A 22,316-nucleotide genomic window follows, 5' to 3' on the forward strand; every position below is an offset into this window, starting at 1 on the left:
CAGAAGATGAAGAACTTCAATTGCTATCGAAAGTTATAAAGAAAGGATGGCCGATTAGCAAGGATGCCGTAGATATTAAGATACAGAAGTATTTTCCGTTTCGAGAAGAACTAACGATTCAGAACGGATTGATTTTCAAAAGTGATAGGGTTGTAGTGCCAAATAGTGCAAAAGCAGATCTGACAGAACAAAGCACATTCTAGTCACATAGGGAAGTCTTGCATTAATTGCAAATCCGTCTCGAAACTAATTAAGCTAGAAACGAACCACACCAAATACGGGGGTTGAACTCCGATGCTCCGGAAGAGAAAGCAGATTCTGCTTTATATGTGACACCAGTCGTTTTGCTCATGTACGTACATACCCGGTGATTAGTCTTTTTGTATAATTTCAAATAGCGGCCATTCGAACATAATTATCCGTCATCATATTTGAAACGGATATTCAATAACGGTCAACCAGTTCGTGATTGTGTCCGTAAAATAGAGACAATTTCAACTTTACCACTTGGAACCCTTGATGCAACAGCGTCTTTGTAAGCAGCAACCATCTATCAATAAATCATTACAGAAACTAGAAGCCCTTGAATGCCGCATAAAAATCGAGATATATACCCCATAAACAGGCACTGGTGGAATATTTTGACATATACATGGAAAGTTCACAATTGGTAATCAAATATCATCTTGTTTGTCTTCCAATTTTGTTTTAACAGACCTTTGTAGTCGATTTCTAGATGTAAGTCAAGTTATGAAGCAGACTCAACTGTATATGTTGTATCCTTTATCTCAGGTTCGAAGGGATGGTATGATGCATACAACAATCACCAAACGTTTAACTACATTGTATAAAGGTGTAGAAAATAAAATTACAAAAATACTGAACTCCGAGGAAAATTCAAAAAGTAAAGTCTCTAATAAGATAGTAAAATCAAAACCTAAAATACATCAAACGAATGATTAACAACTATCATATTCATGACTTGGTACAAGCAAATCGTACAAATAAGCTTGAACATAATAGTGTATTTTAGAAAAATCGAACGTTTCTTTATTATAAGTGAAATTTATGATACATGTAATCAATGATCTGGGAATTTAAGAAAGATGATTGTTGAAATGTAAGCGAGCAGGCTTATAAGAACTAATTACAAAAACAAGTTTGTTACCTTTATAAATCTATTGTATAACACTTAATGTGTTATGTATTATATTTTTGTTGTAATATTGATTAAACTTACTGTTATTTCTATTAAAGATGAACTGTCTGTCATTGTCTTAATTGGTTCAATTTATACGTCATTATTATATATTCAAGAATTCTTAGATAACGGAAAAGTATGTTTGTAACAAGAATAGCTTGTCTTCTTATTTCTTTTGTATACACAGTGGATAGTGCAGCTATAAACACAACAAAATTTGATTTAAAGTCATCTAAAGGGATCATTTCAACAAAATTAATCAAAAGGGATGTGATCGTCAAATCTTTGATGGAGTGCGCTTCTCAATGCAGCAGTTATGATTTTTGTAAAACAGCAAGTTTCGATTCTGAGACGACGTCGTGCAACCTCTCTTCGTCATGCAATCCGGAAACACTGGTCTTACCAACTGCAACATTCATCAGAAAACGTAGCAAACGAGGTTTGTACATTTATTCAAATTGTATTCTTTTTTAATTTAGCAAAAACATCTTATCTTTTATTTGTTTTTATCTTTTATTTGTTTTTATCTTTCATTTGTTTTTATCTTTTATTTGTTTTTATCTCTTTTTTTGTTTTTATCTTTTATTTGTTTTTATCTTTTATTTGTTTTTATCTTTTAATTGTTTTTATCTTTTTTTTTCTTTTTTTTTTTATCTTTTATTCGTTTTTATCTTTCATTTATTTTTATCTTTTATTTGTTTTTATCTTTTTTTTTTGTTTTGATCTTTTATTTGTTTTTATCTTTTATTTGTTTTTATCTTTTAATTGTTTTTATCTTTTTTTGTTTCATCTTTTATTTGTTTTTATCTTTTATTTGTTTTTATCTTTCATTTGTTTTTATCTTTTATTTGTTTTTATCTATTAATTGTTTTTATCTTTTATTTGTTTTTATCTTTCATTTGTTTTTATCTTTTTTTTTTGTTTTTATCTTTTATTTGTTTTTATCTTTCATTTGTTTTTATCTTTTATTTGTTTTGATCTTTCATTTGTTTTGATCTTTTATTTGTTTCTATCTTTTTTTTGTTTTTATCTTTTATTTGTTTTTATCTTTATTTGTTTTTATCTTTTATTTGTTTTTATCTTCTTGTTTTTTTTATCTCTTAATTGTTTTTATCTTTATTTGTTTTTATCTTTTATTTGTTTTTATCTATTAATTGTTTTTATCTTTTATTTGTTTTTACATTTTACTTTTTGACAAAATATTTTTGTCTCGCTTGCGACGGAAGAAGCAGAAATAGCAGAATACGAGACATAAGGGTAACAATACAGCGGTGGCGACGGTGGCGACGGTGACGACACAAACTGTTCGTTAAAATCTTACATTTCAGAAGGTAGACGCTTCATACCTTTTTTTACAAAAAAAACTTATGTTACGAAGTTTCCGTTTGTCATATGTCCATTGTCCTTGAGTCAATTTCAATAGTTCATTGACTACTTCAAATAGATTTTTTTCGTAAAGTAAAATACTCACTTATTATGAATAATAGGATAACTGTATTTGGTTTACGTTTTATATGTCCGTCAAATAAAATTCAGCTGAATCTCAACCTCATTTTCTTGATCAGGGATCAAGGTTGAAGTTACGTGGTCAAGTCCGTATCTCAGAGACTACAACCATTAAGTCACCTATGTTTGGCGTATGGAATAGTTGTAAGTTGTAAGTTGTATCTGACCTTGATCATAATTTAAGTTATATTTTCAACGAATAAACAGGCATTTCCATAAAACAAAAATATCAGGTAAGTCTGTTCCATAATCTTTATTTACTCTTTATTAGTATAAAATAGTAATTGTACCACTGTTGTTTCTTAATATTATCAAATCTATTTTGCTCTCATTCTGTGTCTATTTTATATTAGTTTTGGTTTGACATGATTGTGCTGTCTATAAAAAAGAAGATGTGATATGATTGCCAATGAGACAACTGTCCACAAGGGACCAAAATGACAATACAGTATAAGAAATAGATCATTAATCATGATAATAGAATAACACAAGCAAAAAAACCCTTACTGTAAAAAAAATATAAGGGCATACACTACTACTAAATACCTATTTAGCCATATACCAACAGTCCAACAGCAGTAACAGAAATATACCAAATATGAAAGGCACTACCGTCACATTTTCAAAATACAAAATAAAATCTTTCAAATATATTCAGTTTTATCTACAGACTGTTCCATACACAATGCCTTTAAAGTACAATATCGTGTATCATTTGAACTCCTTATTGGATTAATTCTCTGCGTTTTAGTTCATAAAAAAAAAGTGACTACGAAACCATGATTTTTTTCTTACTTAAGACTAGAAAAACACAAAACTATAGGGTATAATATCTGTTCCAGACCGTATGAGTGTTTGGTCTAGTACGAGCTAAACCATACATGTATTTGGACCATAATGATTAATTTTAGACGACAGTTATCCAAATTTTTTATTGAGATTTACAAATAAATAGTATTAAATGAATAAAATTAGATGAATAAAGTGAACAAGTGAACATTCAATGAGTTGAAATTAAATAAATGGCTATTTGATTCCTATTTTGGCATTCTCGTATAGGGTGACACTAATGTCTTGCTGCCACAAGAAACGTCAGATTTTTTAAATTAACATTTTTTATTCATGCATGTGCTTTTGGTTTTGCATCTCTTTCTAGAAAGAGAAAAGCTTGTTTTGCGGCAGCATGACATGAAATTCCTTCAACAAGTACACAGCTGTTTTTTGTAGTACAAAAATCCTAAATATTCTAACACTTTTCTTCCAGTATCATATTTACTTTAGATAACTTCAATTTTAGTGAGCATATTTCAATTTCATGTATTACTGGCATACTAAATAAATGTATTATTTGCTATTTGTAGTTAATATTTACAGATGGGAACTAGTATAACTAGTTCGGATACTGGTTTTGTAACAGTATGTACTATTTATAAGTTTGACGTTAGGTGCAGGAGGCACGAGGAAAGTTTTGGCAGTTTTTATGGGTGGGGTTTAAAGGTACTATATAAAGTTTGGGATTTAAATGTATTAGTATCGAAGGTGCTCGCAGTTACGTCGGATTGAAGTTGGTCACATAGGTATATGTGCAGTTGCTGCTATGTTTATTGTACGTACAGGCGTTGGAGGCATTAGCCGGGGGAAAAGAAACGATGCGAAAGAGGAACAATGTTATATGTCATATGTTTATATAATGTTTCGATTGAAGATATATGTACAATTCAGTAAAATAAAATATTGTATCGCAAGAGAAAATAAGATGTTACTGCGAGCAACTTATCCTATTAGAAATTAAATGCTTTAAATTCGGACGAGCAGGGCGAGGGAGAATTTAAAGGTGATAAACAGATAAAGATAAAGTGATTTTTTTTAAATTATAATATTATATGTATAAAAGTTGTTTTTTCAATTATAATTAAAATTTTACTAGACTAAGTATATTATTTCTAGATTTCAGTTATGTTGATTTGTAATATACATTTGTATCTAAGAAACTTGACCAACTTCAGACAGACCGTACGCTTACAGTCCGACCGTATTCGTATTTTGAAAAAATTGTATGCATATGATCCAGAACAAATACTCATATGGTCTTAAACATATTCACCATAAAAAAAAATATAATTCAAAAAATAAATAAAAGGTATTTAACATGCCAATATTTAATTTCAAACATCATCGCTTCCAATATGAATATCATAAATATGTAATTGTTAATTTCTAAAGCCTTATAACTAAATTAAGTACAACATTTGTAAGACACAATCTGATTCATAATAGGAAAGCAAATGAAGTTTAAGTGTTTTTTAAATTGCAACATTTTCTCAATATTTACTCAAACTGAAATATATGTTTTCTGGTAATTCATAGAAAATGAATAATAAATATACCTGTGATTGATTTTTTTACAAACGCGTTAAATTATCTTGCATGTACAAAAAAAGATCTCATCAATGATACAAGGCTGATTATTTTGTACGCCAGACACGCGTTTCGTTTACAAAAGACTGATCATTGACGCTCTTATAAAAAAGTTAAGATGACAAATAAATGCATATTTCTTTTTTAAATCTAAGTCATGGAATTTCCACATGTTAGAATATAGGTTGTTTTATTGTACTAAACATTCCTCCAATCTTTCCCCAGACGGAAACAATTTTGTCCCTGAAATTCGTAAATTTTCTATACTATGTGTAACATGTATTTTATCCTTCGTATTTGCAGCAATATCAAATCATTTATATATATGTACTGTTCTGTATCCTTAACTATATGGTAAAACACAACCAAAAACAACTATTGAATTTCGTATAAAGATTGGATCGTCCGATTATAATAAAAAAAAAATTTCATCTGATGAAAATCGAATGTTTTGCTGCACATAACATATACCTAAAGTTATGAAATATATACCGGAAATTTTCAAAAACTTAATTATATGATGTCGAATATCTTAACCACATTATCACACTGATGTAGGAAATAAAAAGCATTGGTATCTCTGTATCGGTTTGTTTTATTTAAAATTTCGTAAAGATGTCGTCACTTTTAAAAAGTTTACATTGCCTAATTTATATGAAACGATAAACGTTAGGGAAATAACAGCTTACCTTTTTCGAACGCGAATATTTAATGAAAAGTTTTGCAACGTTTGAATGATAAAGATAAAGAATAATGTTGTTCCCTTTAAGGTAGCACAATACAAAGATTTTATAACTCCAACTCCCAAGTTTTAAAATGCTGTAACTTTCTTAATAAAGCTTGAAAATTTATAAAAGTAGTAGTTTTGGATAGCTAACAGATTACTCTTTCAAATAAATGCAATGTTAGTATTATGCTTTAATTATGTAACCAATTATAATGTTAACTGTGTCTAAAATATTTTTCACCAAATTTCCACTTTCAAATGAAATTAGCTTCTGCATAGGTATCCCTAGAGGGTTGATTTTATTATATGTTGTTCCTATGGCCATTATCTACAAAAGGGTGTCTCAGATTTTAGATAGAATGTATAGAACAAATTTTACACCTAATTAATCATTATCTTCTTTTATGTGGTTAGGATGTTTACACTAATTAGAGATTTGTGAGAGAATGGAATACCATAGAGACAATCTGAGACACCCTTTTGAAGCCCAACATGTGTTGATTAAGATTTCGTTAAAATTTTTAGTATAGTTAAAGAGATGATAGAGCTAAATTCATTCAAGTGAACGTACCCAGATTTTGCCACTAATTACATAATAATTGATTACATAATGATTGCATAATAAAAATATTGCATTCATTTAAAAGATAAATCTTTTATCTATCTATATATACCTCTTTTATTATTTTCTATGCATTCATAAGAAAGTTACAGCATTTCAAAGGTTAGTGATTGGAAGTAAAAAAATCTTTGTATTGTGCTACCTTAAAGAAACAAATACTAGTAAATAAAAAGACGACTGTTTTCCTAGAAATACACGATCTTAAGAGTTACAGTTAATAAAGTGTATATATACCATTTTGTTTTTCTTTGTTGAAATAGTTCTTTGTTTTATAGTGATGAAGGTAATAACACGATGTTGACTGCTGTACTCTAATTTTTGACATTTTACCTATCATTTTGTTTGTTTTGCTCACACATTGTTGTCAATATAATGGAAATCGATGCGACTGTCATACAGGTGAGAGGTTTAGCTCGCTATAAAACAAGGTTATATCCTCTCATCATGCTCATTACGCAAAAAAAAAACCACAAAAAAAAACCACAAAAAAAAAAAATAAAAAAAAAAAAAGCATAATGGTTTACATTGTATTTACTATTGTTGATTGCAATTTATAAGGGACACAAGGCGATTTTCTGAACAAGTAATCAATCTTTGTCTGTTCAACTTAAGAAATCAAACAAGTTGCAATATCTACTTTCGTTTCAATCCACCCTTTTCTACATGAAGAAATGTCTGTACCAATTCAGGAATATGACAGTTGTTATCTATTCGTTTGATGTGTTTGAACTTTTGATTTTGCCATTTGATTGGGGACTTTCCTTTTTGAATTTTCCTTGGAGTTCAGTATTTTTGTGATTTAACTTTTTTTTCGAATGTGATATTTTCAAAGTTTAAACTGAAATAATATATGTCAGTTAAAGTACGAAATGATTAACGTCATGCCTGTTGATAAATTTATTAAGGTATATACTTAGATCGCGATCAGTTTTGCAAAGGTAATTGGAAGTTCATATATGGATGTGTGCCGACAGATATTGTATTCTTAACACATTATAGACTTTGAACTAGCTTTTAGTAACAGTGAGTACTCTCAGATCTGTACTTTGTGGATTTTGGGTTTTGTTAGGATTTTTATATGCTTTGTATCGATCTGATGACTTACTTAGTAAGCCTTGTTAAACTGGTTTTTATAGATTGTTCTTATATTGTACGTGTAGGGAGAATGATTGGAGCCGGCAAACCTGTTTAACCCCGACACATTCTGTATGTAGCTGTTCCAAGTCAGGACTCGGGCCTGTAATTCAGTGGTTGTCGTTTGTTGCTGTTTATTATATTAAATTTGCGTTTATTGTTTTGTACATGAATCAGGCCGCCTGTTTTCTCGTTTGAATTGTTTTACATTTGTCATTCCGGGGCCTTTTGAAGTTTACCATACAGTATGGGTTTTGCTCATTACTGAAGGCCATACGACGACATATAGATGTTAACTTCTATATCATTTTGTCTATGGTGGAGAATTGTCCCATTACCAATTATACCACATTCTCTTTTTCTAATATATTTCTTTATTTTTCTTATCTAATGCGAAGCAAAAGTTGTTTTTGAAGTCTACATCATTAAGAGTTTATGTAGGGAAAATACCAAACTCCAAGGTATATTCAAATAAAGAAAGTCCATTTTAACTGTCAAAATTAAACGCTTTCAACGAACAAAACAAGTGAAAACGACTGCCGTATTCCTGACCTAGTTCCGACGAAAATGGTAGGTTAAACCTGGGTTTATAGCTAGCTAAACCATCATCTTGTATGACAGTTGTTTATAGTTCCGTTATATTGACAATTGGTCGAGCAACTCAAACAGGCATAACAGATTAAGGTAGAAATGAACTGGATCCAGCAGCTACTTTCCGATTAACTTTTTGAGAAAGAGGACGAGACGTTCTTTGACAAAACCGTGGCTCAATAATTTTGTGCTAAGACACCGATGGCGTTTTACAAAGGCTGAGTATTATCTACTCCAGGATGTTTGCGTTACCTGTATCGGCGTTAAATAAAACAATGAAGGTACTAAACTTAAATTTGCCGTAACCCGAATTACTTCAAAACAGTTCAGTTATCTTGCAAAAGTGTGATCGCCAAAATCAAAACAAAGACGTAGAAAATGATATTTGCAGGTTTTCTTCAAAACACACGATCAATATCATAAACACTTGAAAAAAAATGAAAACAACACACATAAATTTAATGCGTCTGAAGCGCTTCTCTGGATTTACCTTCATAAGGAACGCTCAAAGCCGAATATTTGAAAGCCAATGATGTATAAATTTGAACTTACTTTGAACTCTCATAAACTTCGTCTTTTTGATACGAACAGCTTGTTTAAATTCCTTGCCAAATTGATAGTTACTAGTTTGTAGAACATTTAGTGCAAATAATTGAAATTAAGGTTGCATGTCTCAACAACAAAAACCCTTTATGTATGCAATAACCACCACATGATCCGAAGTCAGAATATTTGGAATTGTCAAAACTATGCAAGAGACAAAAACAGTTTAGATTGATTTTAGTAGAATGTTTGATTTTTGACACAGTTAAATTGTTAAAACCGCCATTGTGTTATTGTTCTATGATCATTTTTGTATTTTTGGCTTTCATATTTGCTAATGCTTTGTCTATATGCCCTTTTGTGTTTCTTTGATACATAATGACGTGGCTCCTTTTTAGAAGAAATTCACAACAAACAAGGGAAATCTCGAATTTAGATTATTTAGAGGATTTGCCTAAAAGAATTATAGACTATATTATGTTCATACTTTGAACGACAAAATTATTTTATATCTACCTGTGTGGCGTTTACATGCAGATCAACCGATGTAAGTCAAACGTGCGAAATTCTACGTCAGAGTTAATGTTAACCTAACCATGTGCCTGTCAGGGTAATGATTCGGTCCCAATACTTAAAATCTTCCAAACCTTTATGAGTGGATTTAACATAGATGCCTTTTGGTGCATCTTTTGTTACATATCTGTTTATTTTGATAGTGATTAAGATTAAAACACAATGTAGACTGCTGTACCTCTTATTGTTGACATTTTTACCTATTATGTCTGTTTGTTTTGTTCACGCATCGTTGTCAATTTAATGGAATTTGATGCAACTGTCATACAAGTGAGAGGTTTAGCTAGCTATAAAACCAGGTTCAATCCACCATTTTCTACGTAAGAAAATGCCTGTACCATGTCAGAATATGACAATGTTATCCATTCGTTTGATGTGTTTGATGTGTTTGAGCTTTTGAATTTGCCATTTGATTAGGGACTTTCTGTTTTGAATTTTCCTCAGAGTTCAGTATTTTTGTGATTTTACTTTTTGCACTAGCGATACTTGCTGTAACGATCATCTTGATAGTCACTTGAACATTTTTAGAATGCTAATTTCAGTCGTTCTTTCTCATAACTTTTTGGCTGTGAATACACATCTCCGCAATCTATTTTAAATTATAAACTCTTTGTTTGGACTCGTTTACATCATACTATACACCAACATCTTAATTAGTCCGGTTGATGTCATGTTTTAGTAACTTAAACTTAACTGGGTGCCTAAAATTGGACGATCTATGCTCATTTGCTTTTAAAATCATCATAAAAATCCGGGTTTGTTTTATTGTTCATATATCACGTCATCATAAACAATTTGAAACGGATATATAACATGTACGTGCTTTAATACTAAAAGACTGATTATCGTATCAAAATATATAACATTTGAGGATTTTGCTAGATGATTTATCTCCTTGGTCTTTGAAAAATGTATAATGTTCTGTTTTATATAAGTGCAAAAACAAATGGCTGAAATGAGTAAAAAAATAGTACATTTACCCATTGAAATACATGTTTTTATTTGAATGTGCCAAACGCCACAATAGGTTGTCGGTTTAAAAAATATATCCGAGTTGAATCAGATATTTTTTTCTGAAGCCGTAAATGTTGATATATAGACCAAATAATCTGTCTCGTGTGTGTTTACATTTGTCATTTCATAATTCCTTTTTATCATTAGGATTTTTTTTTTGTCCACACGGACGTGTGAACACAAAGAAAGAATTAAATAAAACTAAAAACCCAAATGATAAAACGGAAAAATGAAATGACAAATATAGATACACAAGAGACAGATAATACGGTCTAGTTGGTTTGGTACAAAAAAGGGTCGTGAAATTTCCCATTAGATATTCCTCATTTACCTTTCTTTTACTATAAGAGACCAACTATATTGTGACCGTTTTAAGGATGTTATTTGATAGATTTATTATCTTTTACTATTTTCGAGTTCAAGGGTTCACAAATAGCCGTATCATACCTACTCCTTTCAGAATGTCAATTAACATAAGACTGGTCTTTATTTTTAGAATTTAAACCAATATTTGTGGCATGCAGTGGGAATGGACAGTCAGTACTAAACACTTGGAGAACGCCGTCTATGGGGAGAGAAATTGTAAACATTAATGATTCATGTAAAGCTGGACATCTCAGAAGTTCGATTATTGACCACTGGAATGGGTCGATTATTGGCCAGGTACATTGAAATTTAACAAAGAACATCTCGTACAAAACCATTGTGCCTTCAATTATGTACGGACTGAAAACACATACTCGGTGCAAAGCTAAAAAGACAATTAGTTGACCCTATAACATGTAGAAATGAAAAGAAGACAAGGGGGAATAAAAATATTTAATAATGCAAAGAAAGGCAGAAAATACCATGTTCAAAAGAAAAATGCATAAAGACATACAATATGACACTTCAGTTAGAAATGAAATGAGTAAAGACAAAGTATCCTCCACAAAACATACATTTTCAATACATAACTAACACATGTACATGTAACATAAACATGATAAATATACATTTCATTGCAAATAATTGACATTTTTTAAAACTACAATAAGGTAAAAATGAGGTTAAGATTAAATTACTCCTGCAGACAATCTACTTTGAAGTTACAAAGAACTTAGTCTATACGAATTAATTTTCTTCTAAAATGCTATTAATCTGTTAATATTTTAATTGCATAAAATACTTTTGACGTACAAAACAACTTCATTAATGTTGAAAATATAAGTATTTTGTTTAAATCAAAGGTGTTTTCATCGACAACATAGTGATGTGAAGTGAAAGAGGGGTTATTTCTTTTAATATTATGTCTGTATACTTTTTCAATATGATCAACTTTACGAACTTCTCCACATAAGCATATTTGTGACATGAAAAGTTTGCAGGCACGAGTTTTATGTAAAGTATTGTAAGATGGAAAACAAGTGGATTGCTTACTTCAAATGTCTCGACATTAGCAGATTGGGGGTGGCGGTCTTAATCCATACTTTTTTCAAAAATAAGTCAAATGGTTTTATCATGCATTTTTCCAAAATATGATAAAAAGTATGGGTCACCGGACTATTTTTCACGCTACGGGTTGTGCAAAATTGTTAAATTTTGTATAGATTATGCATGGAAATCCAATTTTGTGTGATAAAAAGAAAGCTACACCATATAATTTTAAAATCTTTTAAGATGAAATGTGAGAAATTAGCTCTTATAACATGCTTTCAGATAAGAAAAAGAAAAAAAATGGGATCACTGGACTTGTTTTCCTGCTACTTATAAAAATTGTTAAATTCACAACACTTTCTAATATAAAAAATTACCTCATATTAGTTTTCTCCCCTATTATCTGGGTTATCTTACCTTATGTGGCAAAATTGAAAAAAAAAATCAAACCAAAATATTGTGTATTTTTTTTAGAAGATATAGCCGTAAATATGATAAAACATTTAGTTTTCTATATCAACATGACAAGTCTAACACATAAATTATATAGTTCTCTCAAAATTTGCACATTTTATTAAAGATCTAGACCAATTGTTATCTGCTACTTCAAAATTCAAGATGGAGGAAGACACCCCAGCAACCTTAAGTGTTGTCAGCTGAAAAATAATTTGGACTATAAACTTCAAATGTAAACCTTTTTACATTTTATGTTAATTCTGTTATACTCAAATTTGTATTTCCCGTAACAATTTAACTTTTCATATAATTGAAAAATGTATACAATATATGGTCATGAAAATGATATATTAAGAGGGTAATACACTAACATTACCAAAACACATAATCTATCGTTTTTACTTCTTAATCATGTTAATACCAAGATCTCAGTCAAAAAACATTTCTGAAGTTTCCGAAAATCACACAAGGACTGGATCAAAAAAACATATTTCTACATAACTAGTATGGAATGAAGTTAATAATCAATGGATTATAAATAATCTAGCCTGTCAGCTTATTTTTTCATAAAATAAAAAGTACAAACTAATGAAAGAATAACTAAGAGTGCAAACCCTGAAGTTTTACTGTCGTAAATTAGTGGGAGGTGTCTGTTGTTATGCGGCGTTTTACATGTTGTAATATACTGTTAAATTATTTATTTATGTATGTATCTGTGCTGAGTGTTCTTGCGTTTATTTGTACTATATTCCTGTCACGGAGTGTTGTCATTTTAGCGGTATTTTAAACATTACCATATAAGCGGGAAGTTTGGAAAGCCATAAAACCAGGTTCAATTCGGGATAAAAGGGACGGCATGGTGGTAACGACACTTTGGACTGTGTCTTTCGACATTTGTGAAACAGATATTCTATAACGGTCAACTATCGTGTGATAGCGTCCGTTAAAATTCAAAACGGATGACTTTAACTTGAGACCTTTAGTTTATATCTTCTTTGTAAGCAGCAAACCTCTATCAAAGAAACCGTGATGGAAAATGAAAGCTCTTGAATATTGTATCTAAAGTAGAGATTTTCTCCATATTCAGGCGCTGATGTAATGTTGCTACGCAGAAATGTAGAGTCCACAATAAAGAAGCTGAAATTATTTCTGATGTCGTAAAGTGTTGTTTTCAACCGACCTTTATTATCATTTTCTAGATGCATGTCAAGTTTATGAAGCATACTTGACTGCATCTATAGTTCCTTTTATTGAAGTTCGATTGGAAATATGCGCTCAGAATAGTCATCAAACATTGAATTATTTAGTGAGTGGACATTATCTTAATAGCGGATCGTAAAGTTAAACGATAATGCTAGGTTCTTTAAATATTTTATAAGAAGCATCTGTATGAAGTCAGCCTTAAAATATGAATTTTCTTCGATATGGATTAGTTTAGATAATTACAATAACTTAGAAAATATGGTATAGTAAACTATCATTTTAGGTAAAAGTTGAGCTATTTTCAAATGGAAAATTGGGTGTAGAGATCTATTTCGATGGCCACCTTTCAACAAGTTCCAATTGGTTTTCTATGGAACGGCTGTGTTATAGTTCTTTCAACGACCTGACACACACGTCTATCTCCAACATTTTCTCTATGGATGGGTAAATTATTTCATTTCTTTAGAGTAGCATGTTACCATTATAATGTCAATAATTGATTTTAAACATATTATGTTCAAATGTTAACATGCATATATTTTATAAGTAAAATACAAGACATTTACTCTCAAATAAAATGCCAGCTTCATTAGTTGATACGCTAGAACATATCGAAGGGCTGGCATTTTGTCTACATAAAAATCAGCAGTTGCAGTAGCAGGGGCTTTCCGTTTTGGGTTTTCCTTTGAGTTTGGTATTTTTGGTTACTTTCCGTTTTATACGAATCAAAGCTGTTCGAAGGCAATTTAAAACTTGGAATTAAAAAATGTTAAAAACATCAAACTCTTAAAAGAAATTTGTTAATTTGCTGTTTTAGAATCTGAAGAACCATGGGTAATTTCATAGTTCGTACCCAAAAAGAAAATAACGTCACGTCATTGGTTAAATTGTCATTGTGTATGACATTTTAAACCAATCACAGCGTTTTGGTGTCCACTTTTGAAAATGTTACTCAGGATGCATTAGATTCTGAAACGGCGACTTATGGCTAAGGTATGACTAGAAAAAGGAAACCGAAGGTGTTTCGAATACATTTACATTTAATAAAGAGTACTGTAAATAGTCGTTACAATAACACTGTCTACAAGATCAAAATGCAACCCGGCAGTTGCTTCGACCCAATGGTTATAAAAACTCAACAAAAGCTAAAATAATTATAAAATCTCATACAATTATTTAGCTAAGCATATTTTTGGGGTCATTTGGAGTGCAAAATAAATATGTCTTTAAGTAAATGGGATAACATATATTTGTTTAATTTCTTTACACAGCGACCAAACCGTTGATCGCCATTTCTACATCAGCAGTAGTTATGGCGGCTGTTCAGAAGACACCATTTGGATGGTAGTGATTGATACGGCGGATGCTAATTATCGCCCCTGTTTCTACGATAAATTGATCGAAAGGGAATACCCATACATATTATATGGTCCTGATCAGCATACGGTTAAATTGAACCATGGTATGTTGAATACTTTTTGCTGTTAAGTTATGGATGTTTATCATACTTAATTTTGTTTGATTTATTGTAAAGTAGCTGATATTGATTTTAAGAAAAGTATACCGAGTCTATCTTTTTACCTCTTCATATAAAAATACGAACATAGGTTTTCATTGCACTACCCGACTACAAAACTGAAGAATAAGAAAAAAACAAATGTGGTTCGCTGTTCGGATTTCAATAACGATTACCACAACGAGTGTACATGTACATGTGTTAGTTTTTAAATGTAACGGATGGATGAACAAAAATCAGAGAAAACTAAAGGTATCGTATTCAACAGATTGCCATAATTAAAACGACATGTACTTGAAAACTGAATATGTGTCGGACTTTTATATAAAAGTGTGTACTCAGACAATCGTTGATATTCTATACCTTAGTGTATTTATTTTAAAAAGATAATCCATAAATAGCTGTCTCAACGCAACAACTTCTTTACCGATTATAATGCGGAAACCATCAACTGATGTAATAAAATGAATCTTGTTATTCAGGGTAGAACTGGGAGACAGACAAATCTTAGTAAAGAAATAACTGAGACGAAAAGGCCATTAAAAGTCTTGATTATTTCCATTGAATTTCATCAATCATAAAATACTTAAACATTTAGGGTGAATAATTTAATTATAGGACAGAGTTATGAAAATTAGGCCGAGGACATGAGATTTATATAAACTAGAATTAAATTATATTGAGGAGCATGACGATACATTGACATATTTCTTTTTCTCATTTCAGGAACATTTTCAGTAGCTGATAAGATGATGATATCAATATCGACATTTGTATAACATAAAAGGGAAATAACAATGACTAAATGCCGATATCAATATCGACAAATCGTATAAATATAAAAAAGGAAGTAGTATCATAGAGATTGTCTTCTTAAATGTATACGTAAAATTAAAAAAAAACTAGGAACTTTGCATTTAAGCGTACAATATACAACTTGAAAGCAGATTTGGCTATTCAAAAATTGAGTGCCAGAAAAGAAGGAATCTCATGTCAAAGTATTTTAACATGCGCTCCCTAATTTTTGAAGATCATACTGCATAAGAAGTATGTATTGTTAATTTAAAACTGTAATGCTTGTCTTTGGAAAGCTTTCCCATGAGTATGTCCTTAACAGAAAATATCTTATTTAAAGGAAGATATTTTGCCAATAGTTTTAATGGAATAGTTGACATTCCGTATTTTCAACTGAATATCACTTTAAAAACAACATGTTCACCACTTTCTCTATATTTGGGGGTTTTCTTTTTAATCTTCGAATCTCATTGGCCTTTTTTTTTTTAAATATCCTTGTAATTATAAACAACAAAAAGCACGAATAACCGACAGCATGCAGCATCTGCCTACGCTAGTTTTCATATTTACAATCATGTCCCAAAATAAAAAAAAAGTGCATCTCAACATATAAAATACACAATACTACATAACACAATGCAGTCAGCACATATAAAGGTTCTAATGCTGGTTACTCTATCTAAAGTAAAAGAATTTATCTATAAAGTTTATCTAAGCATATTTTTCTGTTAAAGTTTACTATTCTTAAAAACACTATAATGTACTGTAAAAATCATAAAAATCGCTCATTTGCAGAGTCTCATGAAGGAAGAACGCGATCTGCCGTAACAAATTGTAAGATTGTGTCTTTTCATTTAAGAGATAACTGTATTGTATTTGAAGCTTTAAGGACGTCCATCGGTAGTTTTACTGTCGCAAATTTAGTTTACCTGGCGACGCGGAGCTTCAAATACAATACAGTTATCTCTATTCTAATGCAAAACAAGTTCATAATTAAATTTCAATCATTATTTTAGTGTAAAATCTTCATTAAAGAAAAATCCGCGAAAATATGTTAACTTCTTTGGTCCCTACACTAGGTGACGTCATAGGTAGGCTTCCGGCGTCAAACATAAACACCGGGCGTTGGCTGGCTTTTGTGCCGCTTCAGAATGTAATTAAATTTGATAAAAAGAAGATTTTTAGCTACAACAAGTGAGTTTTTTGGCTTATTATTGTAGAAATTACATGTCAATACATTCAGCAATTCAAAATGTCGGCTTCCTTACAGACAAGGAGATAGAGAATTTTACGCTAACTGTCATCCAATCAGAACCATTGATACAAAATAATTGCATTAGAATTGTTTGTATCGCTCCTAGAAAGAAAAAAATACCAAAAATACCAAACACAGAGTAAAATTTAAAACAGACAGTCCTAAATCAAATGGCAAAATACAAAGCTCAAAAACTAGGTAAAAGCACAACCATTCTAAACTCTGAGGAAAGTTTTAATCGGGAAGTACCTAATCTAATGGCTAAATCATAAGACAAAACTGACCAAATAAATGGACAACGATTGTCATATAACTGACTTGGAACAGGCATTTTCCTACGATTTTCTACGTGAATTGAACCTGGTTTTATAGCGCTAAACCTCTGAGTTGTATGACGTTCGCATCAGAATCCATTAAATTTACAACGATGCGTTAAAAAAAGAGAAAAAAATGGGAAAAAAGTCAAAATAGGGGTACAGCAGTCATCATCGTGTCACAATCTCAATCAGAACAAAAACAAACAAAGAGAACGGTCATCAAAGATTCGCAATATTGAACTATTGCATTAATTTTTCGAATAACAATAGTACATTAAAACCAGGCTTTGTTCCTTGATTTTCATAATTCTGTCAGAGTGACTGACCCTGCAGTAACCACGTGACAACTTAACACAGAGGTAATGCTTACATAAAATGAATGTCTGAAAGCCCACAATCTTAGGCGGTTATTGCCTGAATACAGAATTTCAATACATCAAGCCACATTATACGTACGCAGGTTTATCTTTCAATCATGCAGGCAGCTCTTGGTTTTGGTTTGTTTTCTTTGGCAGACTATTGACTAAGTATAAAAAAAATGCGGTATGATTGTCAATGAGACAACTCTCCACAAGAGACCAACCAACATGACACAGAAATTAACAAATATAGGTCACCGTATGGAATTCAAAAATGAGCAACGCCCATTCCGCATAGTCAGCTATAAAAAGCCCCGAAATTACAATGTAAATATAAAAAGAAGATGTGGTATGATTTCCAATGAGACAACACTCCACAATAGACCAAAATGACACAGAAATTAACAACTATAGGTCATTGTACGGTTTTCAACAATGAGCAAAGCCCATACCGCAAAGTCAGCTATAAAAAGCCCCGAAATGACAATGTAAATTATTTCAAACGAGAAAAATAACGGCCCCATTGATGTACAAAACATGACCGAAAAACAAATATGTAGCATATAAACAAACGACAAAACTAAATAACAGGCTCCAGACTTGGGACATGCACATACACACAGAATGAAGCGGGGTTAAACATTTTAGCGGGATCCCAACCCTCCCCTAACCTAAGATAGTGGTATAATACATTGTAGTTCAACATAATAACAATATATAAAAATCAGTTGAAAAAGGCTTAACTCATCAGATTGACAAAAATACAAGTGGACGTGGCCGGGTACTTGTACATCACAATAACAAAAAGACACTAAATACAGATATGAGACTACTTGCAGTTAACTGACAGCTAGTTCAAAGCCACTAACGACTAATAACAAAGCATGCATCTAAGACTAAATTACACTTATGCACTATATATTTTACTTGCTACAGGTCCAAATTATATGAATTCAGTTTTGATTCCTGTTTTAATGTGTATTCACCATTTTCCGAGAGTGTATGTGTATGATGACTGTTAATCTTCTGGTATATGAAATGGCCGTTTTCTTTTGTTTTATGTTTAATGGCATTTTTTTAGTGTTTAATGTGTAATGGCCGTTTCTTCTTGTTTTATGTGCAATTGCTATTTACCCCTGTTTTATTTACTTTGCCCGTTTTCTATTGTTTTAAGCGTAATTGCCGTTTCCTATTGTTTTAACTGTAGTTGTCGTTTCCTCTTGTTTTAACTGTAACATTGTAAATGCCGTTTTCTTCTGTTTTAAGCGTAATGGCCGTTCCCTCTTGTTTTAACTGTAGTTGTCGTTTCCTCTTGTTTTAACTGTAATTTTCGTTTCCTCTTGTTTTAACTGTTGTAATCGTTTCCTATTGTTTTAACTGTAATTGTCGTTTCCTCTTGTTTTAACTATAAGTGTCGCTTCCTCTTGTTTTAACTGTAGTTGCCGTTTCCTCTTGTTTTAACTGTAACATTGTAAATGCCGTTTTCTTCTGTTTTAAGCGTAGTTGCCGTTTCCTCTTGTTTTAACTATTATTGCCGTTTCCTCTTGTTTGAACTGTAATTGCAGTTCCCTCTTGTTTTAACTGTAGTTGTCGTTTCCTCTTTTTTTAACTGTAATTGCCGTTCCCTCTTGTTTTAACTGTAATTGCCGTTCCCCTTTTTTTTTATTGTAATTGTCGTTTCCTATTGTTTTAACTGTAATTGCCGTTTCCTCTTGTGTTAATTGTAATTGCTGTTTCCTCTTGATTTAACTGTAGTTGTCGTTTCCTCTTGTTTTAACTGTAATTGTCGTTTCCTCTTGTTTTAACTGTAGTAATCGTTTCTTATTGTTTTAACTGTAATTTTCGTTTCCTCTTGTTTTAACTGTAAGTGTCGCTTCCTCTTGTTTTAACTGTAGTTGCCGTTTCCTCTTATTTTAACTGTAATGTTCGTTTCCTCTTTTTTAAACTGTAATTGCCGTTTCCTCTTGTTTTTACTGGAGTTGTCGTTTCCTCTTGTTTTAACTGTAATGGACGTGGCCGGGTACTTGTACATCACAACAACAAAAAAACACTAGGTACAGATCTGAGACTACTTGCAGTTAACTGACAGCTAGTTCAAAGCCAATAACGACTAATAAAAAAGCATGCATCTAAGACTAAATGACCATTATGCACTATATATTTTCCTTCCTACAGGTCCAAATTATATGAATTCAGTTTTGATTCCTGTTCTAATGTGTATTCACCATTTTCTGAGAGTGAATGTGTATGATGACGGTTAATCTTCTGGTATGTGAGATGGCCGTTTTCTTTTGTTTTATGTTTAATGTGTAATGGCCGTTTTTTCTTGTTTTATGTGCAATTGCTATTTCCCCCTGTTTTATTTACATAGGCCGTTTTCTCTTGTTTTAAGCGTAATTTCCGTTTTCTATTGTTCTAACTGTAGTTGCTGTTTCCTCTTGTGTTAATTTTAATCGCCGTTTCCTCTTGTTTTAACTGTAATTATCGTTTCCTCTTGTTTTAACTGTAATTGCCGTTTCCTCTTGTTTTAACTGTAATTGCCGTTTCGTCTTGTTTTTACTGTAGTTGCTGTTTCCTCAGGTTCTAACTGTTATTGTCGTTTCCTCTTGTTTTATTTGTAATTGCAGTTTCCGCTTGTTTTAACTGTAGTTGCCGTTTCCTCTTGTTTTAACTGTAGTTGCCGTTTCCTCTTGTTTTAATTGTAATTGCCATTTCCGCTTGTTTTAACTGTAGTTGTCATTTCCTCTTATTTTAACTGTAATTGCCGTTTCCTCTTGTTTTAACTGCAGTTTTCGTTTCCTCTTGTTTTAACTGTAATTGCCGTTTTCTCTTGTTTTAACTGTAATTGCCGTTTCTTCTTGTTTTAACTGTAGTTGCCGTTTCCTCTTGTTTTAATTGTAATTGCCGTTTCCGCTTGTTTTAACTGTAGTTGTCATTAAAATTGTCCTCTTATTTTAACTTTAATTGCCGTTTCCTCTTGTTTTAACTGCAGTTTTCGTTTCCTCTTGTTTTAATTGTAATTGTCGTTTCCTCTTGTTTTATTTGTAATTGTCGTTTCCGCTTGTTTTAACTGTAGTTGCCGTTTCCTCTTGTTTTAACTCTAATTGCCGTTTCTCATTGCTTGTTTTGACTGTAGTTGCCGTTTCCACTTGTTTTGACTGTAGTTGTCGTTCCTCTTTTTTTTAACTGTAATTGCCGTTTCATCTTGTTTTAACTGTAGTTGTCGTTTCCTCTTGTTTTAACTGTTATTGCCGTTACTCTTGTTTTAACTGTAGTTGCTGTTTACTCTTGTGTTAATTGTAATCGCCGTTTCCTCTTGTGTTAACTGTAATTGTCGTTTCCTCTTGTTTATTTGTAATTGCCGTTTCCGCTTGTTTTAACTGTAATTGCCGTTTCCTCTTGTTTTAACTGTAGTTGCTGTTTCCTCTTGTGTTAATTGTAATCGCCGTTTCCTCTTGTTTTAACTGTAATTATCGTTTCCTCTTGTTTTAACAGTAATTGCCGTATCCTTTTGTTTTAACTGTAATTGCCGTTTCCTCTTGTTTTAAATGTAATTGTCGTTTCCTCTTGTTTTAACTGTAATTGCCGTTTCCTCTTGTTTTTACTGTAGTTGTCGTTTCCTCTTGTTTTAACTGTAATGGACGTGGCCGGGTACTTTTTACATCACAACAACAACAAAAACACTAGGTACAGATCTGAGACTACTTGCAGTTAACTGACAGCTAGTTCAAAGCCAATAACGACTAATAAAAAAGCATGCATCTAAGACTAAATGACCACTATGCACTATATATTTTCCTTCCTACAGGTCCAAATTATATGAATTCAGTTTTGATTCATGTTCTAATGTGTATACACCATTTTCTGAGAGTGTATGTGTATGATGACGGTTAATCTTCTGGTATGTGAGATGGTCGTTTTCTTTTGTTTTATGTTTAATGTGTAATGGCCGTTTTTTCTTGTTTTATGTGCAATTGCTATTTCCCCCTGTTTTATTTACATAGGCCGTTTTCTCTTGTTTTAAGCGTAATTTCCGTTTCCTATTGTTTTAACTGTAGTTGCTGTTTCCTCTTGTGTTAATTTTAATCGCCGTTTCCTCTTGTTTTAACTGTAATTATCGTTTCCTCTTGTTTTAACTGTAATTGCTGTTTCCTCTTGTTTTAACTGTAATTGCCGTTTCCTCTTGTTTTTACTGTAGTTGCTGTTTCCTCAGGTTTAAACTGTTATTGTCGTTTTCTCTTGTTTTAATTGTAATAGCCGTTTCCGCTTGTTTTAACTGTAGTTGTCATTTCCTCTTATTCTAACTGTAATTGCCGTTTCCTCTTGTTTTAACTGCAGTTTTCGTTTCCTCTTGTTTTAATTGTAATTGTCGTTTCCTCTTGTTTTATTTGTAATTGTCGTTTCCGCTTGATTTAACTGCAGTTGACGTTTCCTCTTGTTTTAACTCTGATTGCCGTTTCCGCTTGTTTTGACTGTAGTTGCCGTTTCCACTTGTTTTGACTGTAGTTGTCGTTCCTCTTTTTTTAACTGTAATTGCCGTTTCCTCTTGTTTAAACTGTAATTGCCGTTTCCTCTTGTTTTAACTGTAGTTGCTGTTTCCTCTTGTGTTAATTGTAATCGCCGTTTCCTCTTGTTTTGAATGTAACTATCGTTTCCTCTTGTTTTAACTG

General features: G+C 31.6%; 1 long non-coding RNA gene across 1 annotated transcript; it reads left to right on the forward strand.

Moving 5' to 3' along the window:
- Nucleotides 1-1,292: 1,292 nt before the first annotated feature.
- LOC139526046 (uncharacterized) lies at nucleotides 1,293-14,861 on the forward strand. Its single transcript, XR_011665103.1, has 4 exons — nucleotides 1,293-1,640; nucleotides 10,826-10,992; nucleotides 13,688-13,848; nucleotides 14,676-14,861. It is a non-coding gene; the product is annotated as an uncharacterized lncRNA (long non-coding RNA).
- The last annotated feature ends 7,455 nt before the right edge of the window (nucleotides 14,862-22,316 follow it).

Source organism: Mytilus edulis, chromosome 6 (assembly GCF_963676685.1).
Source record: "Mytilus edulis chromosome 6, xbMytEdul2.2, whole genome shotgun sequence".
Classification (NCBI taxonomy): Eukaryota; Metazoa; Mollusca; class Bivalvia; order Mytilida; family Mytilidae; genus Mytilus; species Mytilus edulis.